Source organism: Molothrus ater, chromosome 4 (assembly GCF_012460135.2).
Source record: "Molothrus ater isolate BHLD 08-10-18 breed brown headed cowbird chromosome 4, BPBGC_Mater_1.1, whole genome shotgun sequence".
Lineage (NCBI taxonomy): Eukaryota > Metazoa > Chordata > Aves > Passeriformes > Icteridae > Molothrus > Molothrus ater.
In genome coordinates, this window is record NC_050481.2 from 50,713,414 (window position 1) to 50,727,380 (window position 13,967).

A 13,967-nucleotide genomic window follows, 5' to 3' on the forward strand; every position below is an offset into this window, starting at 1 on the left:
TTAGAATTAAATATTATATTTCCTAAAATTGAATCCTGTAAGATTCTGATGCATAGGTCTATAGGCAAGGCTGTTATACATGGACCTAATTTTAAATTCAGACCTTAGAAGCTCTGAATTTTTGCTATGAAAAAGAGATGAGAACACAAAACTACCAGCTCACATATAATACAAGTCCAGCAATTTGTAATATCCAGTTACAGAAATGATGAAGGTTGCCCTTGCATGTAATTAAAACCACTTTGTGAAGAAGAATGCACAAAAAGCACACAACCACTATGTCCCATCATGTAATATTTTAACTTATATATTTTATGATCCCTTATTTTTCTTATCTTGAAACTTTTCTTAGAAATAATTCCAGATACTCTCTCCAAGGATTTAAAATGTATTACTTGGAGCTCTTCCTGCATCTTATGCTGTCAGCCCCTATAACTGTAGAGGTATCTTTACTAGTTAGATGTATTGGAAACCTTGGAAAATTTTATTTCTGTGCTGTATGAGATCCTGGATAATTTTGTTTTGCAGGTTAAATCTCTTGAAAGTCTACAAATAAGACAATAGACATAAGGTACAGTATGGTGTGCTCTCCACCTCCAATATACAGGTACAAGGAAAGAAAAACAGAAAGGGCTGATGAGAGTCTTACAGGAAACCTTTGACTTAACATTCACTTTTTTAACAATGTCATATGAGGTAAATAATACCTCAAGGTTTTCAGCTTGGAAAATAATTTTATTAAGAATGCCATCACATATCAATGTGATCTAGTTAAGTCTCTCATCTCTATTTACATCTGATTATTCTGACCTGTACTTTTTGTAGGTTTAAGTCAGATTCTTCTTATTTAACTTGGTCTAAAAACATTCCTTTCTAATACCCTCACTTTCCAAGTGACTTATTAGACTTTAACTATATTTGGAAAAAAAATAAATAAAAAGGAAGCAAATGCATTTTTAAAGTATTCTTTACACTGATAGTTTCAAAAAAGAAACACTATTACTGTTTTTCCACAGGCAATTTTACAGTAATGAAGAAATTCTTGACAGTTTAACAGGACTGAGAAATCAAAAAAAGGATTGGAAATAACAGAGGTTTGTTTGCAGAAGAGGTTGTAAAATACCACTTCCCAGTTTCACTGTAAGGTAAAGGTCAACCTTAGGCAAAACTGTCAAAATTTACATTTCCCCCTGAATTTTGCATTTTCTAAACAAAACAAAGAAACCCTCAAACAAATTGTACGGCCCTTTGAACTTCCCTAAAATCGAATTTGAAGATAAGAGGGTAATTGAAAACAATGGCATTTGCCTATGCTGTAAATGTGACTTTTCTAATATGGGCAAGAAAAGATATGGCCTTGTAACCATATAGTATCCAATTACATCACATGGAAAGACACTTTTTCCATTCAATTACAAGGTTAACTATGAAAAAAGTGTTCTTTTGTGATTTTCCCCTTCCCCATTTATTTTCTAACAATTTGTTTTCTGTGCTTTTTCTGATGCTTGATAACACAGCTTTAGAATAAAGAGGTAGTTTATATGCAACTGTCTCCAAACCTCTTTGCTGAGTGTTTTAAGGGATTTTTTCAGGGGAGTTATAGCAGCTTTTTGGAAGAGACTGATTCTTGGAAACCTGACAAAAGAAGAATTAAAAAAAATCACATAAACCATGAGGCAAACAGGACAGTTAGCTTGCTTGGAGCCTAGAAGGAGGCTTTTTAAACTCAAATGTTTTGTTATTATTATAGACTTTATAAATCCATAGGTTAAGACTCAGAAACACAAGCATAGCAAAACATTTCTGTCTGTAATTTCTTTCTTTCTCTCTCTTTGCATCATTTCTCTCTCTTTGAATCATTGTAGAATGATAGAATGGTTTGGATTGGAATGAGATGTTCTTTAAGGTTCTTTCCAACTTTCCTTCCTGTCATGGGCAGAGACACCTTCTAGTAGACCAGGTTGCTCAAAGCATCATCCAGCCTGGCCTTGAACATTTTCAGGGATGGGGCATCCACAAGTTTTCTGCCTACTTCTCCCTCTTCCTGTGTCTCATTACTTTCTAAGTAAAGAACTTCTTCCTAACATCTATTATAAATCTCTCTTCTTTTAGTTTAAAACTGATCCCTCCTATTCTAGTACTGTATTGTGATAGTGGCTATGTAAAAAAATCACTCTTCCTCTTTTTTAAAAGCCCCTTTTAAGAATTAGGAGGATGCAACAAGGCATACCCAGAGCCTTCTCTTCTTCAGCCTGAACAACCCCAACTCTCTCAACCTCTCTTAAAAGGACAGATGCCCTGATGCCTCTGATCATCTTCATGGCCTTCCTCTGGACCTGCTCCAACAGGTCCATATCCTTGTGCTGGACACTCCAGACCTTTATGCAGTACTTCAGGTAAGGACTCTCAAGGGTGGAGTAGGGAGGGAGAATTACCTTCTTGGCTGTTGGATACTCTTCTTTTGAGGTTTTATGCTGCAGCCTGAGGAGGACCCAATGCCAAGGAAAGTAGATATTCCCTGAAAGAACTGCAGTCTGTTTAGAAGCCAGTTTTTGCTGACAGGAACTGCAGACCATGGGAAGGACCCACAGTGGAGAACGGAAAAGAATAAGCAGGAAGGAATGTAGAGGGAACTGTTATGGACAGACTTCTGCCCTTGTTTGCCATTGCCCTGCACTCCTCAGGAAGGTGAGGAGGTAAAGGAATTGGGAATGAAGGAGTGAAGTTGAGCATGGAAAATAGAAGAAGTAGAGGAAAGGTCTTGTTTCAATGTTTTGCCGTTGCTTCTCACTATCCAAATCTATTTAAATTGACAATAAGTTAAATTAATTTGTTCTGTAAATTAAGTCTATTTTGCCCACGATGGTAATTTCAAGTAATTTTCTCTATATCAACACAGGATTCTTTTCTATCTTATTTTCTTTCCTTTTCCTGTTGAAGAGGGGTTAGTAAGTTACTGGGTTGGTGTCTGGTGTTGGGCCAAAATAATCCCACTAAAGTATAGTGAACATAAGACTTTGAACAATTCTGTTTAGTTAATTTTACTTTAAAATTTTTTTGGTCGCATAATGAGAATTATGAGTCTCATATTGAATCTCATGGAATGGGCTCAAAACCCCTGTGATACAACTGTGGGAATATGAATTAATTTGGTCTAATAAATTACCAAGTACTGAAATACTAGCAAATGAAAATTAAGGTCCCCCAGCATCATCAGACAGCAGAACTCAGCATCTAATATACCCAGTCTGTCTGCTTACAGATAAGTCTTTCCATACTTGCCTGGATTTCCAGTCAATTCCTTGTGTTTATCATGAAGAGCACTCAGCAAGTGGCCGGTGTCTTGAATAATTTCTTTAACATTCTCCAGCTGCTGGCTGAGAGAGCTGCTCAGGTCTTTTGCTAAAGAGGTCAGTCCAAGCACATACTCCTCCAAACCTCCTTTATCCAGATCACTTTTAAGAAGCAAGTCTATTGCTACAAAGTTCAGGTAAGAGATTTTTCCTAGGACTTGTCCTAATTTCCCTGCAGGTGTAATCGTGCTTTCAGCTATATCCATTTTATGTTCAGAATATGCTAGTACAATTTTTTTTTTTTCACTCAAACTCTTCCACAAGTTGTTGTCCTTGGTTCAGGCTACTACACTGTTTAGCATTTTAGCCTAAACAGAAATTTTAAAATGACTGTATTCCACAAACGAAATTCTAGCTGAGAAACTCTGAGTTGATGTTGACTATTAAAAAGTTACTAGGTGACAGGAAGGTGTGGCTGTTCTGTAACCACAGGCAAGGATTGCCAAGAGATGCCAATGTACACCATGCACCTTTAAGGGAGGTTATGTGACTCAGTTATGTAGCAGCGACTTAAAGTTTCAGGATATCTGAGCAATTTCTTACTTTAGTAGCTACAAATGATTGGTACTTATGAAATCAAGTTTAATTGGTTATTTAAAATTATATACTCCCAACAATGAAACACAGACACATAGAATCACTAGGTGGAAGAGACCTTTAAGGTCATTGAGTCCAACCCATGCCCTAACACCTCAACTAAACCATGGCACTGAGTGCCACATCCAGTCTTTGTTCAAACACATCCAGGGATGGTGACTCCACCACCTTCCCAGGCAGACCATTCCAGTACTTGATCACTCTTTCTGTAAAAAACTTTTTCCTAATATCCAACCTATATTTCCCTTGGTGCAGCTTGAGACTGTGTCCTCTGGTTCTGTCAGTTGCTTCTTGGAGAAAGAGACCGACCCCACCTGACCACAGCCACCTTTCAGGGAGTTGCAGAGAGTGATAAGCTCCCCCTTGAGTCTCCTTTTCTCCAGGCTGAACACCCCCAGCTCCCTCAGTTGTTCCTCACAGGGTTTGTGTTCCCAGCCCTTCTCCAGCCTCATTGGCTCCTCTGGATGTGTTCAAGTGTCCCAACGTCCTTCCCAAACTGAGGGGCCAGAACTGGACACAGCACTCGAGGTGTGGCCTCGCCAGTGCCGAGTGCAGGGGAAGGATGACCTCCCTGCTCCTGCTGGCCACACTGTTCCTGATCCAGGCCAGGATGCCCTTGGCCTTCTTGGCCACCAGGGCACACTGCTGGCTCATGTTCAGTTGACTGTGAGCCAGTATCCCCAGACATTTACTTTTTAAACACAGGATTCTATACCAGATCTCATGACAGCAAATGAGGCAGTAATGGCCACTTAAATTACAGTTGACTCTTCCAGGTTTTTTACTCTTCAGCAGTCTTAAAGAGAATGTATATTAGGCTGTCTGATGATCTGATGATCAGCATTTGAAGGTCTCTAAATCCAATTATTCATATAGGAAAACCATTGTTTTAGTAAAAAAAAAAAAATAGGCCCCACATCCTATCTTAATTTCAGTACCAGCGCTGGACTATGGAAATCTATTTATTATTTTGCTGTCAATTCTCTGTTTCTATTGGTTGAAGACTGGTGATAAATTATGTAAATGGAATTTCTTAATCTTTGATGCTGTTCACTGAATAATCTTATAATTTAAGGCTCATATTTATGTACCATATTGACAGGTTTTGATAATGTAACTATAGTCTTTGGGAACAGTCATGTGGTTTTTATTTGACATAAACTCTTGCCCAAAGAGATACAGTTGGTGCACTAGTAGCTTTCAGGGCTCTGCATGTCCCCGTGGGGTTTCATGGTCCAGATCAGCCTCACCTGGTGAGTGCATGTGATTAGTTATGATACACTTTGAAGTTTTCTGAACACTACAGATTACAAAAGAATATGTTGCTGCAATTAGTATATTATAATTGGAAGACAGGAAGGGTAAATAAAGTAGGCAACACAAGTTATTCAGATGTACTACAGTGTATATCCTCTGAAAATATATGACTGCCTATAATATATAGTATAGAGTACACTCAAGAAAATAATATTGTAATATCACATGTGAATTTAATGCAATATAATAAAGAATTTAGTGTAAAGGTCATTTTGATAGAATAAAATTATATCATACAGTAAATGCTGGAGTCACTTTAATCTTGTACTTTTGTGAAGTTAATTCAGCCTGGATTAGTTACTGAGATGATGTACTGTGCAGCTCACCAGTTACAATGAGGACGTTGAGACTTGAGGAATAAGCAGACTTGATAAGTACAGTATTACTCTATTCTCCAGCAGTCAAGTTTAACAGTGAAACTATAGTTTGCTCTTTCAGCCTTTACTGCAGAAAATCTGAGCAGAGGAAAAAAAGACACAGATACAAAGAGATGCACAAAACCAATCCAGGGATATCTCACCAGAACTATCTCTCTAAGATTTGGCCGCTGCTGGATCTCAGCCATGCTGGAAATCCCTGCCTGAAATACATCTTTTAACCGAGAAAGAATCAGGCCTATGGTGGTAGGATGAAGACACAAGCTGTCATGTTATCCACTGCCCATCGACAGAAGTTAATTACTATTAAAACAACAGACTCACAAGAAAAGAGACAGCAACCCTATTGTTACAGTAGGGCCCTATGTCCAGGGGGTAATGTAATGCAAAATGAAGAAAAGGAATATCATTTGAATATCATACATGTAAGAAATAAAAGTGCAAAATTAATTGTGATAAATATAGAATTGTTACTAGATTTTGTTTCTTTCAGGTCTTGTGATGTTATTTATTTATTTATTTATTTATCTATTTATTTCATGTGAAAGAACTAATAACAAAAGACCTGTGCACTCATTCTCAAAGTTTAGTTATCCACTGACATTTCATTTTTTAAAAAAGTGATCTTCAGCAAAGCTTCATCAGCAGGAAAAAAAAAAAACAAATTGGAAAAAATAGCTCTGTGTTTGATTTTGTTTTAAAACAATTCCTATTCCTGGGTTACATTCACATTTAACTATATCCTCTAAGTATTTGAAAAGTCCTTTTAAAAAAGAGCTTTTTCATCCATATTACATATTAGCCTTGGATATGGGAAGAAAATATCTAATTTAGAAAAATAGGGATCAAATCATACAATCAAATTAAATTACCCTTTAGCAGATATTCATGTTCTTTTCAGAATACCTTAGAAGTGTTGCATAGCTGATAACAAAGGAAGTGGACTTTGTTCTGCCAGGAAAAGTGATTAGAGTGTATGGTGCAGATCCAATGAGTTCTGCCTAAATACTCTGCATATAATTCAAAGTTCAGTATGTGACAATGAATGTATTTTGGTGTGGTTATTGATCTATTCAAATTTGACAATATGTGCAATGGTTATTCTTCCCATCTCTGATATTCTAAGGCCCAAGTTAAAAAGCAATAGTAGTATAAGAAAAACTAAGAAAGTGCTACAGATGCACTGTGCCATAGAATTTTTATCATATGTTCACGCAAATACTTAATTTAGCATTCTATGACAGTGACCAGTGCTGGTCACTGACATAATCCCTTTGAAACACATAGCTATGAAGTAATTAAAAAAGGTATCTCTCTTTGTGTGCAGTCACAGGTCTTGACTTTAAGCAATCTTAACTACAAATTAGGTGTTGAACAGCCTCACATTAGGAAAAGCAAAACTCCAGAGTTGAGAAGGGAAGGAAATCTGAGCTACCTACAAAGTATAGTGAGAATGAAGGAGAAGATAAAAATATCAGTACATACTCTCAAATCCATAAACCACATTATCCTATTTACAGTCTTCTACAGGGAAGAATTTGGAAATCCATCTGAAAATCTACTCTGCCTGAAATCCCTCTTGAACTGTAAAATGCATAAGTAATATCCTAATTATAAGCTTTAGGAAAAACTAATTCTTGAAAGAAAAATGCCTTTTTTATGTGATCAGCAATAGTATTTTGTGGTTATTAAACATAGGAAAACTTTAGGTTTTTCTATCCAATGTTGAAATAATACTTTAATTGCAATCTTAATTAAATTTAAGAAAGGGAGAGGCTGTTGAAACATTACATGAAAGTATCATTTTTACTTGACAGTCTTTCTTCTAATGAGAAAGTCCCAGTCCATTATAGTGTTGTCCTCAATACTGGAGTTAGACCTTCATTGCCCTTAAGAGATACCTTTGGTATAAAGAAATGTTTGAAGGAAGCATGACATTTTCTGTATAGAATAAAGTGAAAAAGATAGAAACAACTATCTAGATTTAGAATGTTGTGCCAACAATCAGTAGAGTTTGTAACAGAAACTGAGTATTTGAATGAGATTTCCTACATGTCAATCTAATTCAAAATTGTAGGCAGAATACTTATGCCATCATTTGTTTTTCTAAAATAACAAAGGCTACTGGTAGTTTCAGTACCACCTGGTACTACCCAGGTAGTTTGTCTACTTTAAACGGCTGGCATTTTGCCTTTGAGGCTGTTCTCAATTTGCTATTGAGAAAAGAGACAGAAAACAAAGGAAACTGTTTGTGAAATGGGATGTATACAGTAAAATATCAAAGACTCAGCTTCTAACTTAACCTAGTAACTTTACAAGAAATTATTCATGGACAGATGGGGTATCTTCACTTTGAGTTTTTTATTAAAGTGTTATTTGTATATACAGTAAGCTTCTAGTTTAGCACCTTTGATAGCATCAGAATACTAGGAAGTGAGTCAGCTATCATGAGTTGCTTTCTTTGGTTGTGCAGAGATCAGTGAGGAAAAGAGAAAACAGGAGAGAACACGTTGTCCAGAGAAGTTACTCCAGAGAATACTATCCCTGGCAATGTTCAAGTCCAGTTTGGGTGGAGCTCTAAGCAACCTGGTCTAGTGAAAAGTGTTCCTGCCCGTGGCAAGGGGTTAGGACTAGATGATCTTTGAAGTCCCTTCCAACTCAAACTCTACAATTCTGTGATTCTATGATAATGTGTTTAGTCACACCTAAATAACTGTGTGAAATTGCATTTAACTATAGACAATTTCAATTGTGATTGTACTATGGAATATTTTTTCCTCTAGAAATAGTTCTGTGATGTCTATTATATTTCATTACTTTCCATGACAAATTTGCTTAAGCAACAAGTAAAATGAAAGAGAGAAGCAAGTGCCTGAAATGGTGACCTTTAAATCTAATAGCATCGTTAAAAGTGTCAAATGTGGTTTCTGTTGAGTTCAAATAAGCCAGTGCTGTGGAGATAAAATCTTAATGATGTGTGATTCATTACAATTCAATGAACTGTGCAAAAGATAAATATGGAAAAAAAATTAGCACTTTGCTATGCAGAAAATTTTCTCAAAGGGATTTATTTTCAAATAAGTTAAAGAATGCTCCATTAAACTTCTCAAACATGACAGAAAGCTATGTCAAGGTAACCAAATCTCCTAAATGAGCAATAGCAAAGAAATAAAAAACCTCTGAACATGCCACATGCTTTGAAGATGCATTTGTATTCAAAAACAACTTGAAAACTTTTAAATATAAATGAGAGACAGAAGAGCTAAAGTCCCACTTGTAACACAGGTACTCTAAGAAAAAGTATTAAAGCCACTAGATTTTGATTTTCTCGTGACAGATTTCTTGGAGAAACCCTAGTCAGCAAGTAGAAACCTCTCATTTACAGCAGGAGCTTAATTCCCTTGCATTGCTAGAATAAATTGTCTGCTTTCATTTCTAGGCTTGTTAATTCAATAAAGCAGTACTGCAGAAAAGATTCTCAGCTTGTCTGTAGGTTAAAACATGTACCAATTCCTGGGGAAGTGGGGGATCACCTGCCCACAAGGCTGTATCCAGAGGTTTGGGTGCAGGCCTAGGATAGGACTTGGAATGGGTTAGTCCAGGGAGGTGTCTGTCCAGTATTGTGTGCTTTGGCAAAAGACAGCAGATAGAGGCTCCTTAACTTCCTGGATGTTGTCCCAGGGAATGTATTTTGAATTTCTATCTTTGCAGACTTGTGTTGAAAGTGAAGTCAAGGTCAGTGTTTCTAATTCACCCATCACCACTATATGAGAGGTTACTAATTTATTTTGCTGTTGGTTTACAAGTAGCTGTAAATTGTGATAATTAAGAGTATGTCAATTAATCTAATAACTTCTTGAGAGAATTTTGCATGTGCAGTTGAGTGTTGAATACAATATGTAAGCCAAAAATTCATTCGGACTTCATTATCACCAGAATTGGTACAGGAGAGAAAAACATCAATACATTGTAAAAGTAATTAGTAAACAGCACTATGTGGGATCACTTTTACACATTTGTTTCAAAAGTGATAAATCAATATCAAAATAGCTAAAGGGACTACTTCATGAGTCCATCAGTAATTTTAACAAAAACTTACAGCCATTAAAAGAAGACAGCAAAACTGAATATCATTGTGTTATCATACTTGTATAAAATTACATGAATAGCTTATAAATTGATAGTCTCAAAATCTATGATATGGTACAGGGAACTATCTTACAAAGCTTCCTGGAAATCAAACTGACTATTAATTACATTAAAATATGGGGTATGGGTCGTACTGGCTTACAGGTCAGAGTAAAAATGGGGGCTGGTATTCAGTATGACATACAAAAATGATTGACCTATAATACATTAAGTGGCTGAGAGGAATCCCAAGGACACATAAACAGTTGATAAAAATGCAAAAACTGAATTTAACTCTAGTGCTTATTTGTATCTGCAGTCCTAAAATTTTTCTGAAACTTTGTGTCATTTTGTCTTACCCTGAGTGAAATATGTTACCTCATGATAGAACTCTGCCTATGAAAAGTGTAATGCATTATTTAATTTCCAAGGTTATTTTTCCTGATATTTTATTAGCAAAAATATCAATGTTATACTATAACAATAATAGTGAGGTTCAAATCATATAAGGCCTAGATATTCACCTGGTTGATTGAGATATAGCTAACATTTCATTTCTTATGATGCTTCATAAACTCCAAAATCTAAATATTTAACCTTCTCAACACCTTGAGGAGACTGGTGATGAATTTTATTACCTCTCCTTTGAAGAGGAGCAAATGAAACTGAGCCAATCACAGAAGAACAAGTTCAGAACTTGGACCTTGCTTGGACTGTGTTCAATAAGAATATGTGCATTGTTTGTTTTTTTCCCAGGAGAAAGTGAAATAGTCTCATTAAAAGAAATAAACTCTCACAAATAAACTCAGGTCTCTTATGCATTTTTGGTAGCTTTTTGGTAGACAAACTTCATGTAAATATCAGAGCTACTTGTAAGCCATCCATAAAGGAAGGAGTAGCAGTTGTTTCCCTAATTTTATAGTACCAATTGGCTGTTTGTGCAGCTGGATTTGGAGTTCTTAAATAGAATGAATAGACAGCAAGTAGAATTGATCTCTAGTTTTAAAAATATACACACCTAAAATTTACAATATTTGAATTTGGAAAACGTCTGATGAGTAGTTTGAATCAGTTTCATTAAAAGCTTAATGAACAATTAGAAATGTGGCAAAGATCTATTCTGATGTTTGACAAACCACACAGAGTGTGGAAATCTGGGATATATTCATATCCTAAGGATTAGCTCCTGTACAGTTTGATGATATTATTCCATCTTTGCTTAAACATAGATTTTCAGGGTTAATCTTATAGACTGATGTTAAAAACAAAACAAAACAAATCAGGTCATTATTAATCACTGGAAAACAAGCTTTTAAAAGGGTCTTATAATGATAAGTATGAGCTGGAAGTTATTCTTGGCATGTTTACTGTAGGGGGATAGAATATAAGTAAATAAAGGTACTATAGAATGTAATCTTAGCCCCTGAAGAGTTGCAGCTGAGCCAATTATTAAAGATTAGGAGCAGGCCTGATTTTAACAGGCCACAGCTGTAGCCAATAAGAAGAGTGTTATAAAAGAGTGGATTGGTTGGTCGAGGGGAACTGGAGTTAGTTGGCTGCTGTGAGGACAAGGAAGAGTCAGTGCCTAGAGGAGCTGCATACAAGAAACATCGAGGAGGTATGAAACTCTAGCAATATGGAACCTCTGCAATGTAATGACAATAGAACTCTTATAATATAATGACAACTGTTTACTATGAATGACCTTTTCACATGGTATTTGTATTTTAGGATACAAAAGCCCTAATATCTTTTAGAGAATTTAGCAGAAGTCATGCATCTCCTATTTATAGTTAACTTATGGACTGGAATTTTGTCTTGATCTACTAAAACACCTGCCTACCCATGACTTATGCATAACAGCAACATAGAAACTCAAAGGAAGAGGAAATTATCAGATAACAAAACCTCTGCAGTTTTCAGGCCTATCAGTGGATTTTTCAAAACTTAGTCTTATCAACAAGTCTTAGAGTAGTACTCTGCCTTATGTCATATCTGAGTTACACCAAAATTAGTAAGATGCAATTTCCTGCTAGATTTTTGTAAGACTTCTTTTTTACTGTAGTGGTAGAAAGCTGCCATTCCATGCTCATCAGAGAACTATATGTTGTAGATAAATTAGAGACTCAAGAGCTTTCTTAAAAGATAGGTTATGCTACTTGATTACTAACAGAGTAAAACATCATATATCAAATTATACTGCTTTATTTCTAACAAAGGAAAAAACGACCATATGGGTTTGTGTGGTACCAATAACATAATTTAGACATACAAAACATGTAATGAAAAGCACCTAAACCTCTAATAGCACAACATGACTTAAAATGATATCGTGTATACTGCAATTTTTCTAGATATAATGCAAACAAAAAGAAGTAAGCAGAACTGGGTATATGTTTAATGCTCATTTCTCCCATTCCTTGCCCTTTCCTAAGAAAATGCACTGAAAACAATTATCTCAGTGGTAATGATGTGATCCAGTATTGTGGTCAAGGAAACTTAAGTCAGTAAAACTCTCGCTGAGACAGTGTGTCAAGAGTGCAGCCTCATGCTGAGCTCTGGGGAAGATACCACTACTGTACAGGCATAGATAAATGTGCTGAGGGCAATCTCTTTCAGTGAGCTCCATGTAAGGGTCTGACACCCAATTTTTTAAGACAAATGCTGAGCAGACTGTTATCTATAATCTCTGCCACTGGCAAAAGTGACATGGGTAAATCACATGGGTCCCTGGAAGAGGAAGAAAAGTGGGCTTCATAGAAGGACTTGGGAACTTCTTGACAGAGAAGAGAGAAGAGCTCAAGGGTATTAATCAATGACCATACCCTTAGACTTGATGAGAAAAATTCTAGCCCACCACAAACCTCTAATTAAGTAAATTTTTGCATGGTGAGGTAAGCCTTGCAAAGGAGGTTAATCTTCTGTTGTTTACAGGGCCTGAATCTTTCAAATAGTTTAAGTTACTGTGGTTAAAATTCCTTTTCAAAGTCAGTATTCATTGGCATTCCTACTGTTCTAAAAGGAAGCTAGGCTTAGCTGGAAATGTTAGGCAAATTTGTGATCAGATGACTCTGTGAGTCATTAGGTTACAATCCAGAAAGGCTATGACAAAAAAGGGTGTTAGTATACTTACCTGAATCACATCTGTGCACTCACTTGGTTTGGAAACATATCAGCCCCTTAGCAAATAATTGGGAGTGACAATTCCCTGTCTGAGATAAATGCTGCAAAAGCATTAATAAAAGGACAAGCAAGAACACAATAAGTTTCTTTTGATTGTCAAAAAAAGACAAATACAAAAAGTTCTTGTATATTAAAAGTTTAGGAGGTAAAATTAACTTTTTTTTTTACACAGATAATTATGTATCTAATAATTGGCACTTGCAGCTGGATGTTCAAAAGTGCTTGGGCACTGGTGGGATTGGTGCTGTAATAGTGAAATGCAAACTTCTAATCTGGAAGTTTTGGAGAGTGAAAAAGCTGTTTGCATTCAAAATTGTGATCCTGAAACCTCATTTTAGTACCATGGCACCAACAGTTTTTAACAGTCCCCCTACTAGTAAGGCTGTATTTAGTGTGTAGGAAGCAGTCTTAAAAAGAACCCAGGTTTACTTGCTTCTAAATTAGCACCTGTATAATTGGCCTCTTTATCTCTGTATATCTTTGCTTGTTTTGCTTAGGTAGGGTGAGAGGCAGACCTCAGACTTCAGCTGCAACACTGTAAAACCTCTGAAACCTCCTTGGATTTAGACAAGATGAGAAGTGTCAATTCAAGTGTCAAGAGGATGCGTATGTTCGCCAATAAACTACATTAAAGTACTTTCTGTATCACTCAGTGTAATAAAATGCTGGTTTCATCTGAGTGACAGTTTTTCACAGACATGGGTGAGTTCCAAGAACTGGGGAATTCCTGGAAATTACTGTAAGTTAAGTACCTTTAGAGTTTGGTTTTTTTTTTGGTTGGTTTCCCTCGCCCTCCCCAGCAAGTGCTCACAGCCGTGTCACTACTGGCAGGCTGTCCTCCTTGCACGCAGCCGGAGCGCTGGCCCTCAGCGCGGCTCCCCGCGGTGACAGAGGTGGCGCCGGGCCGCCCTTCGCTCACTGCCCGGGCGGGAGGGGACACTCGCCGCCTGCCCGGCCCGGGCTGGGCAGCACGGGAGGCCTGTGAGGCGATGCGCCGGGGCATACAGCACCC

General features: G+C 36.7%; 1 long non-coding RNA gene across 1 annotated transcript; it reads left to right on the top strand.

Annotated features, from left to right (window-relative positions):
* Positions 1 to 1,860: 1,860 nt before the first annotated feature.
* LOC118686716 (uncharacterized) lies at positions 1,861 to 13,591 on the top strand. The gene is made up of 2 exons (XR_004980220.2): positions 1,861 to 2,396; positions 13,453 to 13,591. It is a non-coding gene; the product is annotated as an uncharacterized LOC118686716 (long non-coding RNA).
* Positions 13,592 to 13,967: the final 376 nt, after the last annotated feature.